General features: G+C 40.3%; 1 protein-coding gene across 6 annotated transcripts in view; it reads right to left on the reverse strand.

The window, feature by feature from the left end:
• THSD4 (thrombospondin type 1 domain containing 4) overlaps positions 1–23,601 on the reverse strand; it is a 639,243-nt gene that overhangs the window by 86,914 nt on the left and 528,728 nt on the right. The gene's annotated exons all lie outside the window — the stretch shown is intronic.

Genomic DNA, 23,601 nt, shown 5'->3' on the forward strand with positions numbered 1-23,601 from the left:
GGCAGAATGCAGGTTCCAATCCAAGTAGCACCTCCTTTGAGAGATCTTTTCTGACCACTGAACTCAAGTAGCACCTTGCTCCTCCAGCCAGCCACTCTGTCTCTACTTTCCTTGGTTTTTTTTATAGCACATATTTCCATCTGAAAGGATATTTTTGCTCTTTTGTCTCCAAGCTCCTTCCCTAGAAAATAAGTATCAAAAGGGCGGAGGTGCGTCCTTCTTCTCTGCAATATTCCCAGTGCCTAGAACAGAGCTTAGCACACAGTAAGTGCTCAATACATGTTTACTGAGTGGATTTAACACAATCCCCAGAAAATATCAATAGCATTTTTTGAATGTGATAAAAGGATTCCAAAACTCACCTGGAATACAAACATCCTAGATTATCTGTTTTTTTTTTTTTAAGTTTTTTTTTTTGTTTTTGTTTTGATGTGGATCATTTTTAAAGTCTTTATTAAATTTGTTACAATATTGCTTCCATTCTATGTTTTGGTTTTTTGGCCATGAAGCATGTGGGATCTTAGCTCCTCACAAGGGATGAAACTCACACTCCCTTAATTGAAAGGTGATGTCTTAACCACTGGACTGCCAGGGAAGTTCACCCAGATATTTTAAATATTGTTAAAAAGAAGCAAAAGAAGAGAGACTTGCCATGCCAAATGTTAAATCACATTTTAAAGTTGCAATAGTCAAAATGTGGTACAGAATTTATTTGACAGATAAATGGAACAGAACAAGCACTCATGAAATAGACCTAAGATAAATATGAGGATGTAGCACATTCTAAGCATTCCACTGTTAAATAAATAAATTACCCAAAATGTTGGGTTGGAAAATTGGCTAAATACGAGGAAAAAACCTATAGTCTCATTTTATACTATTCTCCAAGTTAACTTGTAACAATGTTTAGACCCCTCTGCCCACAAGCCATATATAAAAGAGTATATGCTGTATTTTCCATATTTATCAATGTATAAGGCTTTTAAAAAACAGACAAAACTAATTTAGGGTGTTAATAGTAAAAGTAGCAGTTTCTTTCTGAGGTAGGGGGATTAGAGACTGAGGGGGTGTGTGGCAAGAAGGGGCTCCTGGAATGCCAATAAAGTCTCATTTCCTGATCTGGGTACTAGTTACACGAGTGGGTTCACTTTGTTAAAATTCATCAAAGCTGTACAAATTTGAACTGAGGGCTTTTCCTATATATTTATACTTAGTACTTCAATAAAATGCTTATTTAACAAATAAATAAGTGCTAGGCCAGCTGATGGCTCTGGCCAGAAGTCAGGATTTCTGTCCTTAAACATGTATTCCTTTTCCATTTTTGTTTTGAGAAGAGGGAATAAAGGTCTGTGTTGACAAGTTAAACTTATCTGTGTCCTCAGTTGCTCAGTTGTGTCTGATTCTTTTGTGATCCCATGGACCATCCCATAGCTCTCCAGGCTCCTCTGTGTGTGGGATTTTTCAGGCAAGAATACTGGAGTGGGTTGCCATTTCCTCCTCAAGGGGATCTTCCTGACCCAGGGACTGAACCCATGGTTCTTGTGTCTCCTGCATTGGCAGGCAGACATTTTACCATTGAGCCACATTTTAGTCAATTAAGCAGGTCCATGAAGGTCTTGGGATGAAATAAGTCTGTTGGGATTCCTTGATAGCTCAGTTGGTAAAGAATCTGCTTGCAATGTGGGAGACTCAGGTTAGATCCCTGGTTTGGGAAGATCCCCTGGAGAAGGGAAAGGCTACCCACTCCAATATTCTGGCCTGGAGAACTCCATGGACTGTATAATCCATGGGGTCGCAAAGGGTTGGACACGACTGAGTGACTTTAACTTTCATTTTTCACCCTTCCAGGAGGGGTCTGTGTCGTAAGGGCTCCGAGAGTCCCCATGCTGACCAACACTGAGGTTTATGTTTCTATGAGAGACATAGAATTGCTCACAGCAGAAATTTCTGTGGATCTCTGTGACATGGTTGAACATTTTAAAAACATCACAAAATAGAACGTCACTATTCATATTAAAAGCAGAACATCTAAAAGCCCAATCTCTGATCCCTGCTCAGACCTTAAATATAAGTGTTGATCAACTTCTGACTGCATCTGTGAACATCGTGGTAATGCCTCAAGTCAACGAGCTCTAAGAGGAGACATCACACAGCCTGGATACAATCCAAACAGCCCTTAAGATCTAATTTACTGTCAGTTATAAAAGCATGTGCTGAAAACTTTGATTTCACTATGGGCTTGGTATGGTTAGAAAAAGTCTTTGCTTGTGGAAGGGTAACTTATTATTCAGACAAACTTTCAAAGCACAAATATGTGGACCTATAACCATGTAATTCTGGACTAGTTTGTATAGTAGTAGCAATAAAAATAGTAATAACAACATCTGATACTTGTTGAATACATATGTTGTGTCAGCCACTGTGATGAATGCTTTATTGGTAGTATCTTACTTAATCTTCCACAAGACCCTATCAGATAAGCATTATTGTCCACTCATTTTAAAGATAAGAAAATGATATATGGGGAGATCAAGCAACTGACTGAAGGCTATAGAGCCAGAAATTTGCATTGTACAACCTGTACAATTCTGTTTACATTGAAATGTTTGAGACTTTGTATTTTGTGTACTTACACCACTGGAACTGGTAACTATGAAAGTTTCTGAAAACTCCAAGTTAGTCTAAGCCATTCTCATGTTTGTAAGTAAAGGAAAGGCTAATGACAATGTGGAGCATTCATTTAGAAAAAAATCTTTTTAAAAAAAATCTATTTATTTTAATTGGAGGCTAATTACTTTACAATATTGTAGTGGTTTTTGCCATACATTGACATGAATCAGCCATGGGTTTACATGTGTTCCAAAAAAAATCTTAAGTTAGTTTTTTTTGATGAACAAATTTCCACTGAACTAATAACAATTTATCTTTAGGGTTAATATTGGTCTTCTTGCAGCAATTTTGGGAATTTATGGGATATATGGGGCTTCCTAGCTGGCGCTAGTGGTAAAGGAGCCGCCTGCCAATGCAGGAGACATAAGAGGTGCAGGTTGGATCCCTGGGTTGGGAAGATCCCCTAGAGGAAGGCGTGGCAACCCACTCTAGTATTCTTGCCTGGAGAATCCCATGGACAGAGGCGCCTGGCGGGCTACAGTTCAAAGAATCACAAAGGGTCAGACATGATTGAAGTGGCTTAGCATGCAGGCAAGCACTGAATATATGATTTGTGAAGGATAATTGAAAATAGAGGAATTCCATTTAAGGAAAGCATTAACGAAGGATGGGGACAGGGTCTTTGAGGCCCGATGAGAAGCTGCTGTGAGGATTAGGTGATTGGCATGGATAAAGAACTAGGTAACCATTAGGCTTCAGCATTCCTAGAACTCATCACCAAGGAAGGAAAGACTGGGCCGGGTTTGAAGAGTGCTGTTTTAGAGACAAGAAAAGAGACTTAGCTTCTCGTCAATGCAACCTAGATTCCTCTTAGTATATTGTCCCCAACTCCTCTTTTATAAGTAGGATTGATCTCTTAAATTTTCACTTCTTGAAATTACTCATCTGTTCCTTCTACTTTTGTTTGTTCCAGGTCATTCCAAATGCCAAATGCACTTTATCATTCCAGGATCTAGCAATGGTTTGGTGGATATTATGTTTTTGTATAATGAGACGCTTATAGTCACTGATTAAAGACACACATACACAAACTGGCTTTCTAAGCTTCAGTTTATTGTTTGGAGTCATGGAGCCCACAAACCAATACTTTGTTTACTAGTCATATCCTGTCCTCAGACTCTTGGTTTAGAGTTGGCCTTTCTGAAATGGTTGCTTTCCATTCTCCTCCTTCCCTACTACTGCCAAATAATGCCTTTAAAGTGAGGCGTGATTCTGCCACAACCCTCTTCCAGCCCCACATCTTCAGCGGTTGAGATCTCCCTAAAGATTCATCCAACGGATGGAGTCTGGGATGAATGGTCTTTCATAGTCTGGCCTTATTCTACAAGTACAGCCTCAAATTCAAGGCCATCCTTACTTACTTATACTATGTCCAGACATGCATCATATTACCTCTTCTCTGAACCTTAGCTCAAGCTTTGGACTGAAATGTTCTTTCCCCTATTTCTTTTGATAAAACCCTGTGCTGTGCTTAGTCGTTCTTTGCAACTCCATGGACTGCAGCCCACCAGGCTCCTCTGTCCATGGGAATTCTCCAAGCAAGAAAACTGGAGTGGGTTGCCATGCCTTCCTCCAGGGGATCTTCCCAAACCCGGGATTGAACCCAGGTCTCCCACATTGCAGGCAGATTCTTTACTGTCTGGGCCACCAGTGAAGCCCATGATAAAGCCCTATCTATTCTATAAAACAGGGGTTGGCAAACTACAGCAGGGAGACCAAATTTGGTTACCTTCTTTTTTGTAAATCAAGTTTTCCTGGAACATAGTCACAGCCACTTATTTACATACTGTCCAAGGCTGCTTTCTCACTATGATGGCAAAGTAGTTCTAGTTGAGACCAAAAGTCTTGCAGAGCCTAGAATACTTACTAAATGACACTTTCAGCCCCCAAAGTTGCCAACCCCTGCCCTAAAAACCCAGTTTAAATGCCACCTCCCCATGTTCCTCCTCAGTTTATCCTGTTAGAAATAATTTCTCCATCCTTTGCATTCCTATAGTGCTGAGTCTCAAAAATCTTCAAAGAAGTCTCAAACAGACTGTAAATGGGGCTTCCCAGGTGGCGTCAGCAGTAAAGAACCTGTCTGCCCAAGCCAATGCAGCAGACATAAGGATTCAACGCCTGGGCTGGGAAGATCCTCTGGAGAAAGGCATGGCAACCCACTTCAGTATTCTTGCCTGGAAAATGCTATGGACAGAGGAGCCTGATGGGCTACAGTCCATTGTATTGCAAAGAGCTGGACACCACTGAAGGGACTTGACATGCATGCACATGCTGGGGGCAGGGATCACAACTTCATATCTCTGCAAGGCCTTGCACAGGGCGGCTGCAATGAATTTCAAGTCACAAGAAGAGCAATGTCTCAGATTACAGAATGACTAGATTAAAGGAGGAATAAATACTGATCAAGGAGATAAATTTTGCCCCCAAAGCAAAATAAATATCAGTGTGATAAAAGAAGCTGGAGGGGTAGGGGCTCTGTGTACTTTCTTAGGAACATGAATATCAACCTAATTCAGACGGAAGCAGTGTGCTTCTCCCACTCTGACATCTGTATGGTTATAATTCAAGGAATAATGTCTGGCTTAGAAAAAGGATCCAGTAGAATTCGGAGATGCAGAAAGTTCTAAGAGCTGTTGAAGCTTGGCTAAAATAACTGGATGATGGCTAGCCAAGGCAGCCCACCCCCAGCAGGAGAAAAGCAGCGGGTCTTCAAGCTCAACCCTCAGGGGTTTATTAGCAAGAAGGAAGTGTGTAAACAAAGAGCAGAATCGGACTGGAGTTCTGCTTAATGAGAGAAGTGTGCTCAGTTTCTCCGGGAAGGAAGAGGGGGCCCGTCCTAGAAGGCAGATTTCCCATTTCTGAAGCTTTAGCTCTTGAGAGAAAGCAGAGGACCTTCAGAAAAGAGCATTTACCACAGAGCAGCAAAGCGTGGGCAGCCCTAGCTGCGGTTAAGAAAGTCTGGAAGTTACTCTTTGTCTTGGCTGTCGCTTCTCTTTCCTGAAGTCAACTATATTTATTAAATGTAGTTTAAGCTTTAGAAATCTCTTCTTGAGGCTTAACTCATATTAATTCTCTAATGTGGAAGATCAGTGATCTAACACATCCTCAAAAGCCAGACTTTGATTCAAAGAGGGAAAGCTCAGAGGCACTTCCAAGTGGGTTAGAGAGTGGATAGATTGAGGACAGCTTTGTCCATGCTGGACACACAGTTAATGGGTTCTGAGCTATTACCCTAATCCAGGTATAAGACCTGGAAGTGATTAGCAGCCCTGCTGAAGATGCTGTCTGGAGGTGCTGCGGGGAGAGAATGTCAGTCTCCCTGCAGAGACAGGGCTGTCAAACCACTTTCATAAAAATCTAAGAGCCAGCTCTTCAACAGCTGTTTCCTGCATTTCAGGAAAGAATCCCATTAGGTGCAAAAAAGCAGGTGTGGGTGCTTTGCATATGTCTGAGACAGATGATACAATCAAAAGCAAAAACAAATCACAGCATAACACTTCCATACAAAACAAAAGTCAAATCCAAGTACAAACAGGCAAATGCAGTCTTACATTTCCAGACAGTAAAAGTAGATAATGTGAAAACACAAGGAGCATAAGGAGGTGGAGCAGAATGGATTTCACTTGGTTCCAGTGTCTCTGAAAGCTTTTCAAGGCAGAGAGACTATAAAAGTTACAAGAAGGCTCATGTAAACAGATGCAAGGACATCAGAGCTTTCCTAAATCAAAGGGAAGCATGCTGTCAGACACCAGGTGGAAAGTACGTAATGCAAAATTAGGTCCAGGAGTGCTCAAACAAATAACAGCATCTTTCCACAGTCTCTCTGGCATGGGATCTTTGGTAAGGGTTTGGTTTTGGACAGGAATCATAAAAGCCTGCTGCCAAAGAGAAGGCAAGAACTGAGTCCAAATATAAATCCAAATGTTCGAGGACCACCTGCTCTTGTGCCAGTATAGATGAGGAACATCCAGCCATGGGCCAGGACATCATTCAGACATTACCTGCGGCTGCCACCACTTACAACAGGTAACCGAAAGAGGTCATAACGCCCATCTCAGCATCCTTTCCCGATGCTTGAGAGCAGACCATGTTTCTCCCTGCTTAAATACTCTTTTAAAAACACACTTGAAATGTTGGTGGGGATGGGGAGAAACTGAGACTCACATGTGTTGCTGGTGAGAATAGAAAAGGGTGCAGCCACTGTGGAAAACAATTGTGCAGCTCCTTAGAAAGTTAAATAGAGAATTACCATATGATACTGCAATTCCATTCCTAAGTATATAACCAAAAGAAATGAAAGTAGGGACTAAACACAATAGCATTGTTCACAATAGCCAAAAGGTGGAAAGGACCCAAATGTTGATCAACAGATGAGTGGATAAAAAAGTGTGGTAGCTACATAAAAAGGAATAAATTTCTGACACATGCTACAACATGGATGAACCTTGACCACATTATGCTAAGTGAAATAATCCAGACACAAAAGGACAGATAGTTTATGATTCCACTTGTATGAGGTACCTAGAACAGGAAAATTTATGAGACGGAAAGTAGAATTTCTAAGATTCATCAGACAGAAAGTAGAGGTTACCAGGGGTTTAAAATAGGGGCAAATGGGGAATTATTTTTTTTTGAATTATTATTTATTAGGTATAGTTTTGGGGATGATGAAAAAGTTCTGATAGTGGTGATAGTTGTACGATATCATGAATGTACTTAATACCCCTGAAGTATTAAAATTGTTAAAACGATAAATTTTATATTTATATATATTTTACTACAATTATTTTTAAAAGGGAAAAAAGCTACACAATGCTTTATTTCTCCAAAATGTTCAACACTGCTTAAGAGCTGGATGTTCTTTTAGATGCTACTTTCAAAAGAACTCTGTTGAGGTGGATGGTGAAAGTCTAGTGACTAAGATAGAATTCTGGCAAGCTAGCCTAAGAATTTCCAACATGAAGGTAGACCAGATGATGTCAATAAGATCTGAGGTTTGAGGTAATAGTGGGGTAGGGATAGAACAGTGTGGAGGGGACAAAAGGCTCTGAGGGATTAGAAGCTATTTTTCTTCTCATGGGGTTCGGGGGGCGGGGGGAGGGAGAAGGGCACAGGCCCTTCCCACTCCCCAGTCACGTTTTTCTTGCCAGTGGCCATGGGCATATACACAGAATGTGGGTCATGAACAAAGACTAAGCCTGGACTTGAGACCCGACTCCACCACTCACAAACTGTTTCCCTTGGCTGGTCCCTCCACCAGGCTGAGCTCAGTGCCCTGGGCGCTAAATGCAGATGCTAGTAGGACCCGTCGTCAGCCAACCACCCCTATAAGTGCTAAAGTACAGGCACGAGGCAGACCCAGGATTCTTATAGTTGGCGAGTAACATAGGCCTCCAGTACCATTCCAGCACTCTCCAATCTTTTTGGCACCAAAGACTGGTTTCATGGGAGACAATTTTCCCACAGATGAGGTCAGGGGGATCAGTTCAGTCACTTAGTCATGTCTGACTCTTTGCGACCCCAGGGACTGCAGCACGCCAGGCTTCCCTGTCCATCACCATCTCCCACAGCTTACTCAAACTTATGTTCACAGAGTCGGTGATGCCGTCCAACCATCTCATCCTCTGTCATCTTCTCCTCCTGCCTTCAATCTTTCCCAGTATCAGGGTCTTTTCCAATGAGTCAGTTCTTTGTATCAGGTGGCCAAAGTATTGGAGTTTCAGCTTCAGCATTAGTCCTTCCAATGGACGCTCAGGACTGATCTCCTTTAGGATGGACTGGCTGGATCTCCTTGCAGTCCAAGGGACTCTCAAGAGTCTTCTACAACACCACAGTTCAAAAGCATCAGTTCTTCGGTGCTCAGCTTTCTTTATAGTCCAACTCTCACATCCATACACGACTACTGGAAAAACCATAGCTTTGACTAGATGGACCTTTGTTGGCAAAGTAATGTCTCTGCTTTTTAATATGCTGTCCAGGTTGGTCATAATTTTTCTTCCAAGGAGCAAGCGTCTCTTCATTTTATGGCTGCAGTCACCATCTGCAGTGATTTTGGAGCCCCGAAAAACAAAGTCTCTCACTGTTTCCATTGTTTCCCCATCTATTTGCCTGAAGTGATGGGATCAGATTCCTTGATCTTAGTTTTCTGAATGTTGAGTTTTAAGCCAACTTTTTCACTCTCCTCTTTCACTTTCATCAAGAGGTTCTTTAGTTCTTCTTTGCTTTCTGCCATAAGAGTGGTGTCATCTGCATATCTGAGGTTATTGATATTTCTCCTGGCAATCTTGATTCCAGCTTGTGCTTCATCCACCCTGGCATTTTGCATGATGTACTCTGCATATAAGTTAAATAAGCAGGAGCCTTGACGTACTCCTTTCCCGATTTGGAACCGGTCTGTTGTTCCACGTCTGGTTCTAACTGTTGCTTCTTGACTTGCATTTCCCAGGAGGCAGGTCAGGTGGTCTGGTATCCCCATCTCTTTAAGAATTTTCCATAGTTTGTTGTGATCCACACAGTCAAAGACTTGGTGTCAAAGTCGGGGGGATGGTTTTGGGATAATTCCAACACATTACATTTATTGGGGACTTTACTTCTATTATTATCACATCAGCTCCACTTCAGATTGTTAGGCAACAGATCCCAGAGGTTGGGGACCCCTGCCATATATGAGGTCATGAAGGTGGTCTAAGGTGTGATCGCCATAATGGTGATCATAGGCGTGATTAAGGTGGGTTAAGGGTGCCTGAGCATAGACCCCCAAAACGGGCTGCACAACATAAGAGATTTGTCTCAGCTGCCAGCACCAGGAGGGTACTCCAGGGAAGGAATCTCTGAGTCTGGACTGTCTGTCTTCAAGGAGTATACAGGGAGAACACAGACATATAAACAGATAAATTACAATAAAATGATATGGTGAGTGCCAAACTGGAGATGTGATCAAAGTCTATGGAAATCCAAAGGAAAAATCTCTCTTTACTTTTCTTTTTACTTATCTACCTTTTATTGTTCTGCCATGTATTAAGAAAGTAAGCAAGGACTGCAGATGCCAGAAAGGCCGACTGTAGGAAGGTGCACTAAGCTGGGATTTCTGTTGCCGGGGATGTAACCCAGGGCCCCGCAGCCAACTGACTGAGGGAAAGATCGGAGGTAAGCTGAAGGAGGGGTTGGGAACGAAGAATTCAGAGTGAACTGATAAACGCAAACATAATGGTAGATAAAACAGTCTTTCCAACAGCAACTTAGACATTTATTATTATTATTATTAAGACAACATTCTGAAAGACGGGACTCATGAAACTTTAGGATCAAAAGGGATCTTCGGGATCACATCGGTTGGGGTTTTTCATCTCAGCACTATTGACATTTGGGGCTGGATAATTCTTTGCTGTGGGGCTCTCCTTGCACGGTAGGATGCTTAGCAGCATCCCTGGCCTCTCTTCACCAGACGTCAGTAGCAACCTCCAACCTACTCAAGTTGTAACAATCAAAGACGTCTCCAGGGTTTCCCTAGCGGTCCAGTGGGTAAGAATCCACCTTGCAATGCAGGGGACATGGGTTCGATCCCAGGTCTGGGAAGATCCCACACGCTGTGAAGCAGCTAAGCCCAGGCACCACAATTACCTAGCCCATGCTCTAGAGTCTGTGAGCTGCAATTACTGAGCCCAAGTGCTGAACAACTACTGAAGCCTGCACACCCCGGAGCCTCTCTGCCACAAGACAAGCCCCTGCACTGCGACTAGAGAGCAGCCCCCGCTCTCTGCAACCAAAGAAGCCCGCACGCAACAACAAAGACCCAGCACAGCCAAAAAAACCATGTCTCCAGATATTACCACATGTAAGGGTATGGGGGCGGGGGCAACCTAGCCCCCCAGTTGAGACCCACTGGATAGGGAAATGGTCTTTTACCCTGAAAGGACACTGGAATCATGCAGGAGCTTAAAAATCCTGATACCCAAGTTGTGCCCCAGATCTACTAGATCTGCAGGTGGGAACAAGGCATCGACATATTTCAAACAGACCTCAAATACTATACCTCCTGTGACTCCAGTGTGCAGCCAGAGTGAGAACCACTAACTTAGGGAGATGAAAAAACTAACAGTTACCAAGTACCTCTAAGATGCTGGGTATTTTACATACATCCCATTTGGACCTGTTTCTCTATTTAACTTATGAGGAAATGGAATATCAGAAACATTAACAAATTTGTCCAAAAGCAGCAAAGGGCAATTTCAGTCCAAGGCTGAACTGAGTGGAAGACAAAGTCAAGAACTGGAGATGACAGGGACTTCCCTGGTGGTCCAGTGGTTAAGACTCTGTGCTTCCAATGCAGGGGGTGTGGGCTTGATCCCTGGTTGGGGAGCTAAGTTATCACATACCGTGAGGTGCAGCCAAAAAAAAAAAAAACCAACAACTGAGGGTGACCCAAGAACCAGAGCAGAGAAACATCACTCAAAGTACTGGATGTAGTCTGAGGTTCAAGGAGTAAATATGTGATTCTAAGTTTATCCAGCAAAGAAACCATTTTCTCTGCTCTTTATTGGAGTATAGTTGATTTACAAAGTTGTGTTAGTGTCAGGTATATAGCAAAGTGATTCAGTTATATATATACACATATATATGTATATATATATTCTTTTCCAGAGCCTTTTCCCTTATAGTGAAAATGAAAGTTGCTCAGTTGTGTCTGACTCTTTGCGACCCCATGTACTATAGCCCACCAGGCTCCTCTATCCATAGAATTCCCCAGGCAAGAATACTAGAGTGGGTTGCCATTTCCTTCTCCAGGGGATCTTCCTCACCCAGGTCTCCCACATTGCAGGCAGATTCTTTACCATCTGAGCCACCAGGGAAGCCCTTCTCCCTTATAGGTTGTTACAAAATACTGACTAGAGTTCCCGGTGCTATACAGTAAGTCTCTGTTGTTTATTTTATATACAGCAGTGAGTATATGCTTATCCCTTCCCTTTCTCCCCTTGGTAACCATGTTTGCTTTCTGTTGTCTGTGGGCTTAACAGAAATCATTTTCTGATTAGAATGAGATCATCACAGGGGAGATGCTGAACACACATGTTCACTGGTGTTTCTGTTTTTGTTCTGTTGGGAAGAAGGAATTACTCCTAGAGACACAGCTGACAGGGAGGGCAGAAGGACACTCAACTAGAGTGATTAAGTTAAATCAGGTAGGCTTTTGATGTCTAAGAAAAAAGGTACAAATTTTTACACTTGAGTCAACATAATCTTAGAGGCTTCAGGCAGTAGGTGAAAGAGAAGACTGTTTTCTACTTAGCTGTTACAAGAAAAAGAAGAGTTTTGTTAAGCAGTCATTGATAAATACTGGAACCTTGGGATAAGGAAGGGAAAATGTGAATTAAAGGAAAATACAAATTAAGCTCTGCCATGCCAGATGCTTTGTGTTTATTATCTCATTGAATCCTTACATAACTCTAAGAGATAGATAGGAAAAAGTGGAAACAGTGACAGATTTTATTTTCTTGGGCTCCAAAGTCATGCAGATGGTAAATGCAGCCATGAAATTGAAAGTCACTTGCTCCTTGGAAGAAAAGCTATGACAAACCTAGACAGCATATTAAAAAGCAAAGACATCACTTTGGGGACAAAAGTCCATATAGTCAAAGCTATGGTTTTTCCAGTAGTCATGTGTGGATGTGTGGATGTGAGAATAGGATCATAAAGAAGGCTGAGCACTGAAAAGTTGATGCTTTCGAACTGTGGTGTTGGAGAAGAATCTTGAGGGTCCCTTGGACAGCAAGGAGATCAAGTCAGTCACTCCTAAGAGAAATCAACTCTGAATGTTCACTGGAAGGACTGTTGCTGAATGTGAAGCTTCAATATTTTGGCCACCTGATGCAAAGAATGGGCTCAATGGAAAAGACCCTGATGCTGGGAAAAATTGAGGGTAGGAGAGGAGGAGAAGCAGACAACAGAGGATGAGATAGTTGGATGGCATTACCAACCCAATGGACATGAGTTTGGGCAAACCCCAGGAGATAGTGAAGGACAGGGAAGTCTGGCAAACTACAGTTTATGGGGTTGCAAAGAGCTGGACACAACTTAGCAACTGAACAACAACAACAAAGAGATAGTGGTTCTGTATCTACTCTCTGTCACCATTGTCCATGAGCAAAGTTGCTTCAGTCGTGTTCCTTGCAATCCTATGGACTGTAGCCTGCCAGGCTCTTCTGTCCACGGAATTCTCCAGGCAAGAATATTGGAGTGGGTTGCCATGCCTTCTCCAGGGGATCTTCCCAACCCAGGGATCAAACCCGGGTCTCCTACACTACAGGCAGATTCTTTACCATCTGAGCCACCAAGGACTCACAACGTATCTATAATAAGCAAATATTCATTAACTTGATAAATATAAATTAACAAGGCATCCCTTGTGGTGTAGACAGTAAAGAATCTGCCTGCAATGCGGGAGACCCAGGTTTGATCCCTGGGTCAGGAAGATCCTCTGGAGGAGGGCATGGCTCTCCTTATGTTCTTGCCTAGAGAATCCCATGGACAGAGGAGCCTGGTGGGCTACAGTCCATGGGGTCACAAAGAGACCCTGTACAGTGTCTACAGACATTGTAGAAAAAAAAAAACAAAAAAATAAGGGCAAGTTACAATGTAAGTTCTTCTAAGTTAGCTAAAGAAAATTCTTACTTTGATGAGAAGTATCCATCAGAATCCTTAGCAAACATCTATTAGAAACATTCTCATTGTCAGAAACATGATAAAGAAGTCCTCCATAAGTATGATTATCCCCCAAATTTTTAGAAGTCTAAGTCTTTAAGTGCAAAAACATAGGAAAGAAATAGGAGGTAGAATAATTCAAGGGAAGATAACATTACTATTATTTACAGATGTCATGATTTTCCACCTAGAAAATTCACATTAAGTAATTGAAAGACTTTGAAAATCGTGGAGTCTAGCAAAGTATACAGGTATAAAATAAATACATAAAATAAACTGATTTAATACACACTATCATGACTAATTGGAAATGTAATGGAAATAAAGATCATATCCCATATTAGCAAAAACTATAAAATTGCCTAGGAATAAACCCATAAAACATAAGCAAAGTCTAGAAGAAGACATTTTAATAAAAAATATAAAATGGGGAGATATACTATGCACCTGAATCAAAAAAGTCAATATTGTGAAGACAAATTCTTCTTCTTCAAATTAGTCCATAAGTTTATTGCACTTTCAATTAAAATCTCAACAAAAGTTTTATAGATTTTGACAAATTGATTTATAAAGTGTATGTAGAAAAAATGTACAAGAAGAACCAAGAAAGTGCAGGAGAACACAAAGCACTTGGAAGGAGACAGAGAGTTGACCTACAAAAACATAAAAAATATGAAATTACAGCAATGAAAATGATATGGTAGTATAGCAGGAAGAGACAAATAGATCAACAGACCTGAGTTGAGAATTCACAGGTATATCTACAGATGTTTTAATTTAATAATGGCAGAGGTGTCCTTTCAAATTACTAAGGGAAATTTAAACAGCAGTGTTGGGACCACTGTCTATCTGTTTGGAAAAAGACAGATCCCAACCTCACACTAAACCCCAAATTAATTCCAGATGGAGTAAACATTTAAATATAAAAAATTAATCTAAAGGTAATAGGAGAAAATATTAGAGAATAGCTTGTAATGTTGGAGGTGGACAGGTATTCCTGTGTAAGACAAAATTCACTAGCCATAAAAAGATGATTGATAGATTTGGCTAAAAATAGACTAAAATTTTCTCCACAGAATAACTGATATCATGACAACATGCTTATGGCAGAAAGTGAAGAACTAAAGAGCCTCTTGATAAAGGTGAAAGAGGACAGTGAAAGAGCTGGCTTAAATCTCAACATTCAAAAAACTAAGATCATGACCTCTGGTCCCATTACTTCATGGCAAATGGATGGGAAAACAATGGAAACAGTGACAGATTTTATTTTCTTGGGCTCCAAAATCACTGCAGATGGTGACTGCAGCCATGAAATTAAAAGACACTTGCTCCTTGGAAGAAAAGCTATGACCAACCTAGACAGCATATTAAAAAGCAGAGACATTACTTTGCCAACAAAGGCCTGTATAGTCAAAGCTATGGCTTTTCCAGTAGTCATGTATGGATGTGACAGTTGGACCGTAAAGAAGGCTGAGGGCTGAAGAATTGATGCTTTTGAACTGTGGTGTTGGAGAAGACTCTTGAGAGTCCCTTGGACTGCAAGGAGATCAAACCAGTCTACCCTAAAGGAAATCAGTCCTGAATATTTACTGGAAGGACTGATGCTGAAGTTGAAGCTCCAATACTTTGGCCACCTGATTCGAACAGCTGACTCATTAGAAAGGACCCTGATGCTGGAAGAGATTGAAGACAGGAGGAGAAGGGGACGAGAGAGGATGAGATGGTTGGATGGCATCACCGACTCAATGGACATGAGTTTGAGCAAGCTCCTGGAGATGATGAAGGACAGGGAAGCCTGGCATGCTGCAGTCCTGGGGTTGCAAATAGTTGGACAGGACTTAGTGACTGAACAACAACAACAACTGATACCATACACAGAGCTGAAACACAAGATAAAGACTAATAAACATACACGAAGAGAATGGTTGTTACTCGTAACATATATGAATTCTTAAAATCAGCAAGAAAACTAGAAACACAACTCATAGCAAATTCATCAGAGTACAAATAACAAAAATGAGTGGTTAGGGAAATGGAAATAAAAATATATACTAAAAATTGAGTCTTGTTTAATCACTAAGTTGTGTCCTACTCTTTGTAACTCCATGGACTGTAGCCCACCATGCTCTTCTGTCCATGGGATTTCCCAGGCAAGAATACCGGAGTAGGTTGCCACTGCCTTCTCCAGGGGATCTTCCTGACCCAGGGATTGAACCCATGTCTCCTGCATTGGCAGGTGGATTCTTTACCACTGAATCATCAGGGAAGCCCTAAAAATTAAGTACGTTCATAATACTCAGTGTTGGTAAAGATGTAGAGAAAGGGTTCTTTCATGAACTTTTGGTGGGGGTATAACTTGATACAAGTAAATCTGGAGAGGAATATTGCTTTATCTTTCACAGTTTTAAGTGTTCATTTCATTTGATCTACAAATTCTATTTCTAGGGGTCTATCCTACAGAAATATTTATGTAATGTGAAATGATATACATATTAGGATATCCATGAAAGCATTACATGTTAGAGAAGCTTTCTTCAATTTTCTTCTCCAAAAATTTGCTGTTTTCTTCTAAAACATCTTTTTCAGTTATTTTAGATTTTCATGCTATGGGCTTTTAAAAAGTGTCCATTTGTGTTATTTTCAATTATCCATTGATATTAAAGACAAAAGCAGTGGGAAGGCTGCCTGAGAACTCTGTACACATTGGCCAAGCTTGTTAATAGGCCACATTGCAGGAGATGGGGCACCAGTCCCTAAGCAGCCCCTCTTCTCTTTCCAGAATGAATACTGAGGTCTTGGAGCACCAAGTCTCCTGCCCATACCCTTTTGGATGCCAGGGTATCCAAAATGTGAGTGCTGGCGTGCCTGTTCACATAACAGGGTTTTTCACTATTTCCTTGTTTGGCCACCCCATTCTCCCCGCCCACCCTTCATTTTACTTGCTGTCTCCCAGATTCACAGGCTCATGGGGCTCTGTATGCAGGTCAGCACCCCGCCCCCCATCACAGTTCCCTCTATCTAGGCTGTGACTTTCTCTGCTCTGTTAGTGAACTCTCTTCCGCTTACTTTTGAGCCTCTGTTCCAGAAATTTGTTAAAATCATGAAATAGATGCACCCCTACCCCCGCCACCCATATTTTTGGTGGTTACAGTTTACACCTCTCTTATTCCTTTAACTGTCATTTTGAAAAATCTTGGGAGGAGGGGAAAAAACTCATGCACTCAGTCTGTTATCTTGAACCACAAATCAAAAGCATTATTTGCAATATTAGAGCTGGAGACAGTCTAAACATCCTTCAGTAGGAAAATTCTGAAATAAATGAGGTTACATCTATTGTATGGAATGCTCTTCATTAAAAAACTAATGAATTAGCTCTATATATATTGATAAGAAAAGATATCATGATATAACATTAAAATAAAGAAGCAAATTGAAGAAAGCATATATAATATCAATTTTAGAAAATATATATTTATTTGCACTTCCACAGAGGGCTGGAGGGTATACACTAAATTGTTAAGAGTGGTCCTTCATCTCTGTCTTTACACTTGAAACCAGTGGATCAAGTGTGAGATGGGCATGGAGAAGGAATTTCATCTTTTTGCCCCACACCATGTGTATTACTCAAGACTTTTACAATGTATAATGGAGTAAATCTTTGAGGTTAACTGTCACACAAAGGTGACATAGGTGTCATACAAAGGTGATGTATCACATTATTTACATACTCTAGTCTTTCCCACATTGAAAGCTGCTCAACTAATAAATTAAATAAAGGTGTACAAGTTACAGATGATCCATGTTACTTGACTTGAATAATGCTGACCACTACTTTCACTGTTTTAAAACTTTTAAGAAAACATGCTTAAAAGTAAAGATATTGGCAGTTTATTTTTAAAAGCTTATAAATCTTCAAAAAACCCCTTCTAAGGCTCTAAGACAATGTAAGATGTTGGCAGATAGAACATGTCCTGTAGAATCAATTTTTGCTTGGTATGCTTTTATGTCTGATTTCTTAACTGTTATATAATGACATTAGTAAACTGAGCTGGCTGAACTATGCCAAACTTTGATATTTCAGCTAAAATAATTTCACAACATCTTATTAAGGAAGAGGCAAGTAATATAAAATGTCAGTCATTTTAATAAAATTAGATTTAACTTTTTATTTCCAAGGAGCAGGGTTCAGAATAACTCAAGTGGAAAAGGAGACTACATAGCTTACAATAGATACATTGGTTCTAAAGTATTTTCCATGAAAAAAAAAAAAAAAAACAAGACCTAGGAATCTGTAATCCACCAGCTAGTTTATATTTTGGAGCGTGTGAAAAATTCAAATAAATACTGAAAAGTGGAGCTCAATTCTGTAGAACTTCATTGGTTTCCAACCTAAAATAAGACAGATAAACATCCTATCTCCTGAAATCTGTGTGTCATTAAAGGTTATGATTCCTCCAGCTTTGTCCAGAGAAACAGTGAGCATCTTGAGATGCTGAGCTGGCCTGTACTCGCAGCTGCACATGGGCCAGTATCCCTTGCAAGTTATGGCAGGAACAGGGCCAGAACACAGACTTTCAGAATCTGAGTCCAACAGGTCCAGTTCTTGATGACCAAACCAACATTAGCCATAAACTCAGGTTGAATGCACCATCACTATTTACATATTAGCCAAAGTTTTTGATATATAAGACTCTTCTGTGAAGTTTTTTGGCCACACCACAAGGCATGGTTCTGTGACCAGGGAACAAACCCACACCCCCTGCAATAGAAGCATGATACCTTAATCACTGGACTGCCAGGGAAATCCCTTTTGTGATGTTTTCAATTTTTAAAAATTGAAATATAGTTGATTTACAATGTTATATAAGTTCTAAATGTTCAATAGTGATTCAATATTTTTATGACTATACTCCATGTAAAATTACCATAAAATACTGGCTATATTCCTTGTGCTATACAATATATCCTTGTTGCTTATTTATTTTATACATAGTAGTTTGTATCTCTTGATCCCATAATTCTATCTTGGCCCTTCCCCTTCCCTCTCTCTGCTGGTAACCACTTGTTTTTTCTCTATAATTGAGGAAAGTAGGGAAAACCACTAGGCCATTCAGGTATGACCTAAGTCAAATCCCTTGTGATTATATGGTGGAAGTGACAAATAGATTCAAGGGATTAGATCTGATAGACAGAGTGCCTGAAGAACTATGGACAGAGGTTCGTAACATTATATAGGAGGTGGTGATCAAAACCATCCCCAAGAAAAAGAAATGCAAAAAGGCAAAATAGTTGTCTGAGAAGGCCTTACAGTTAGCTGAGAAAAGAAGAGAAGCAAAAGGCAAAGGAGAAAAGGAAAGATACATCCATCTGAATGCAGAGTTCCAAAAAACAGCAAGGAGAGATAAGAAAGCCTTCTTAAGTGAATAACACAAAGAAGTAGAGAAAAACAGAAGAATGGGAAAGACTAGAGATCTCCTCAAGAAAACTAGAGATACCAAGGGAACATTTCAAGCAAAGATGGGCACAATAAAGGACAGAAACGGTTTGGACCTAACAGAAGCAGAAGATATTAAGAAGAGGTGGCAAGAATACACAGAAGAACTATACACAAAAGATCTTCATGATCCAGATAACCACGATGATGTGATCACTCACCTAGAGCCAGACATCCTGGAATTCGAAGTCAGGTGGGCCTTAGGAAGCATTACTACAAACAAGCTAGTGGAGGTGATGGAATTCCAGCTGAGCTATTTCAAATCCTAAAAGATGATGCTTTGAAAGTACTGCACTCAATATGCCAGCAAACTTGGAAAACTCAGCAGTGGCCACAGGACTGGAAAATGTCAATTTCATTGCAATCCTAAAGAAAGGCAATGCCAAAGAGTGTTCAAATGACTGCACAATTGCACTCATTTCACAAGCTAGCAAGGTAATGTTCAAAATCCTTTGAGCTAGGCTTCAACAGTACATGAGCCAAGAAATTCCAGATGCACAAGCTGTATTTTTCTAAATACAGGAACCAGAGATCAAATTGCCAGCATCATTGGATCATAGAAAAAGTAAGGGAATTCCAGAAAAAGATCTACTTCTGCTTCATTGACTATGTTAAAGCCTTTGACTGTGTGGATCAAACAAACTGTGGAAAGTTCTTAAAGAGATGGGGATACCAGATCACCTTACTTGCCTCCTGAGAAACCTGTATGCAGGTCAAGAAGCAACAGTTAGAACCAGACATGGAACAATGGACTGGTTCAAAAATTGGGAATGGAGTATGTCAAGGCTGTATATTGTCACCCTGCTTATTTAACTTGTATGCAGAGTACATCATGTGAAATGTCAAGCTGGATGAAGCTCAAACTGGAATCAAGACTGCCAGGAGAAATATCAATAAGCTCAGATATGAAGATGACACCACACTAATGGCAGAAAGTGAAGAGGAACTAAAGAGGCCATCTCTTGATGAAAGTGAAAGAAGAGAGTGAAAAAGCTGGCTAAAAACTCAACAGTTAAAAAACAAAGTTCATGGGATCCGGTCCCATCACTTCATGGCAAATACATGGGGGAAAATACAGGAAAGAGTGACAGACTTTGTTTTCTTGGGCTCCAAAATCACTGCAGATGGTGACTGCAGCTATGAAATTAAAAGATGCTTGTCCTTGGAAGAAAAGCTATGACAAACCTTGACAGCATATTAAAAAGCAGAGACATCACTTTGCCAACAAAGGTCTGTATAGTCAAAGTTATGGTTTTTCCAGCAGTCATGTATAGATGTGAGTTGGACCATAAAGAAGGCTGAGCACTGAAGAATTGATGCTTTCAAACTGTGGTGCTGGAGAAGATGCTGAGAGTCCCTTAGACTGGTTAGTCAATCCTAAAGGCAACCAACCCTCAATAATCACTGGGAGGACTGATGTTGAAGCTGAAGCTCTAATTCTTTGGCCACCTGATGTGAAGAGCTGACTCACTGGAAAAGACTCTGATGCTGGGAGAAAATTGAAGACAGGAAGAGGAGGCACGACAAAGGATGAGATAGTTGGATGGCATCACGGATTCAACAGACATGAGTTTGAACAAACTCTAGGAGATACTGAAGGACAGGGAAGCCTGGCTTGCCGCGGTCCACAGGATCACAAAGAGTTGGACACTACTTAGCGGCTGAACAACAACAACAACAAAATCTATGACAAAGGGGACAAGAATATACAATGGTGGAAAAGACAGTCTCTTCAAAAAGACAACTATGTAAAAGAATGAAACTAGAATATTTTCTCACACCATATGCAAAAGTAAACTCAAAATGGATTAAAGACCTTTAAGACTGGGAACCATAAAACTCCTAAAAAAACAGGCAGAACACTCTTTGACACAAACGCTAGTAATATTTTTTGAATCTGTCTCCTAAGGCAAAAGAAACAAAAACAATAATAAACAAATGGGACCTAATTAAATATAAAAGCTTTTGCACAGCAAAGAAAACCATCAAGGAAACAAAAAGACAACTGATTAAAAATATTTACAAATGTTATGACCAATAAGGGATTAATATCCAAAGTATATTACTAGCTCATACAATTCAATATTAAGAAAACCAAAAGACCCAACTGAAAAATAGGCAGAAGACCTGAATAGACATTTCTCCAAAGTTTTTGAGTTTTAAATTTCACCTTTCACATTGCAATTCAATAATAATTCAATAACTGTAACTTCATCTTTTGTGAAGCAAGCAAAGAATGTCCAGTTTTAAAAGTCAGAAGACCATACATGTAAAAACACTTGACGACTAAAGTACTATACATGTAGTACAATTACTATTATTAACTAAGCAAACAGCTTAGAATAAGTCATTTAAATATTGTGCGTTTTCAAAAACCCTTTAAAAATGAGGTGATTAAACCATCTTCTTCAGCACTAATAATGCAGGTCCTTCTGTTTTCATGGAAATCTAGTTTCTATCTTTATCAAGTTTGGAGAGTCAGTCATTTAAAAAATTCCAAGTATTTCACAAGGCATGTCTGATTTTTATTACAAATAACTACAGGCCATTCAGGAAAACAATAGAGCAACTAAAAAAAGCTTGTTAAAGTTGTGCAATTTTTAAAAGCATCTGATCGATTCCTTTCCTCGAGTTGCCTAGAGGGTCACAAAGAGTTGCCCCTAAGTTGCCTCCTCTGCAGAACAAATGTATGCAGACAGCCTACTCAATTTTGTGCATCAAGTCAAATTTTTGTACAAAATATAGTTTACACAGGTAGAAGTCACAAAACAAAACAAAAAACAAAACAAAACATCATTACTCGGAAAATTGTGAAGAACCTTACCATATAACTCTTTGAAAGATGTCTCAATGTTTGAAAATGTCAATTGTGAAATATAATCTTTGAAAAATTCAAAAATAGCTAGACAGACCTGTGCTCTAATAGCTTACACATAATCTCAAACAATTGCATGCAATTTAACTTTTAAAATATATAGACTTCACAGAACAGGAAATTTAGTAGAATAAGCGGAATAGATTAAGAGCACACCTGTGATGAGAAAAAGACCATCCCATCCACTGCGCATTTTAAAAGAATTAATTTTACGGAAGGCAAATTAAATCTCAATGAAAAGGAAAGAAGAAGACGAAGGAGCCTCTTGAGTGATGCGGCTATGTCCTGAGTGATGCTGAAGTGCCATAAACACAAGTCCCTGTTCATCACCTCTGGAAACTTCTTTCACTCCCATCTGCTCTTCTGTCTCACCGCTCCTCTGCCCATGTGGCATCAAGTAACACTGCCATGGGCTGGATTTCTCACACACCCCACTGGTCACTGGCCGTAGGAAGTTGTAGTTGATTTTCTGAATCACCCTTCCACTGATTCTGGGTACTCACATCCTTCTCTGCCTCCTCTTCATCTTTTTTAGGGAATTACTGTGGCTCAGTTGGTGAAGAATCCGCCTGCAATGCGGAAGACCTGGGTTCAATCTCTGGGTTGGGAAGATCCCCTGGAGAAGGGAATGGCTACCCACTCTAGTATTCTGGCCTGGAGAATCCCATGATGGACTGTAAGGTCTATGGGGTCACAGAGAGTTGGACACAACTGAGTGACTTTCACTTTCACGGAATTTGTTTCCAGGAAGCTTGGAGATACTGACAAGCTCTCTGAGACAAAAGAAAGAGATTGAACATTTGTCAGCTGCTAACAAGTGCCAGGGGCTCTGTGGGGTCCTGAATATTTGTTATCCTATGGATTCTCATGAATACTTAAGAGAGCAAGATTCTAGGTGAAAACACTGGGACTCTGAGAGTAGCTTCCATTCAGACAGCTGGTGGATGTTCTCCCAGGTTATCTGTTTTAATTTCAGAAGGCACAGCTTAAAAACCACTTACTGGTTAGAACTAATTCAATTCAGGGAAAGTACTGAAAACTACGCAAAGCTCACAAAAAGTGGCATTGTTTGTTGGTGCGTTTGAACACAATCACACTTAAAATAATCCCTTGAAGAACGTTTTCCATTCTAGGAACAGAACATTTATGAAGAGTTGTTCTTTTAATAGTACGAAAGAAAGGAGACAAAAAGACTATTTTTTTTGCAAATAAAAATAATGCAACACACTACTCACGGAGAACCTAGGCTTATTGCTACTTTGGTGGCTTCGGGTTTGCCAGAGCAAATGTAACAGTTTTTCCACTTTAATTGGATTTATTTCTGAGTCCTATTTGCCATCCCTTCCTCCTCCCACCAATAAAACCAAAGGAAGCTAATTTTAGATGCATTTGCCCGGGTGGAGAAGGACAAGCTGCAGTATCTGGAGCTCTCAGGTTTGGGGTTATCTTCTGGGGTAACCGTGGTATTTGAACTTTGTAAAATTCATGCTTTCTCAGTTGCTGCAGCCATTGACTACTGCCTGGTGAACCAGAACCGCTCGTAGGTATTATTACTTGGTAGATGCTTGGAGACAGACTGCCAGGATTCGAATCCCATCTCCACCTCTTCCTTGTTGTGACTTTGCCAAACTACATAAATGCCCGTGCCTGTCTTCTTGTGTATTTTCGAAATGGGGAGGGGAATAGCTCCTATCCCCCGGGGCTTTGAGAGGGTTCAATGAATTAATACCCGTAAAGCACCAACAATAATATCTGGCACATAGTCTGTGCTATTTAAATTCCTGTTAGATAACTAATTAAAGAATAAAAAGGTATATTGCTATTCATTAAATGATTTTTAAAAATTGCTTTCCTTATACTATTT

This window comes from Cervus elaphus, chromosome 12, assembly GCF_910594005.1.
Source record: "Cervus elaphus chromosome 12, mCerEla1.1, whole genome shotgun sequence".
Taxonomy (NCBI): domain Eukaryota; kingdom Metazoa; phylum Chordata; class Mammalia; order Artiodactyla; family Cervidae; genus Cervus; species Cervus elaphus.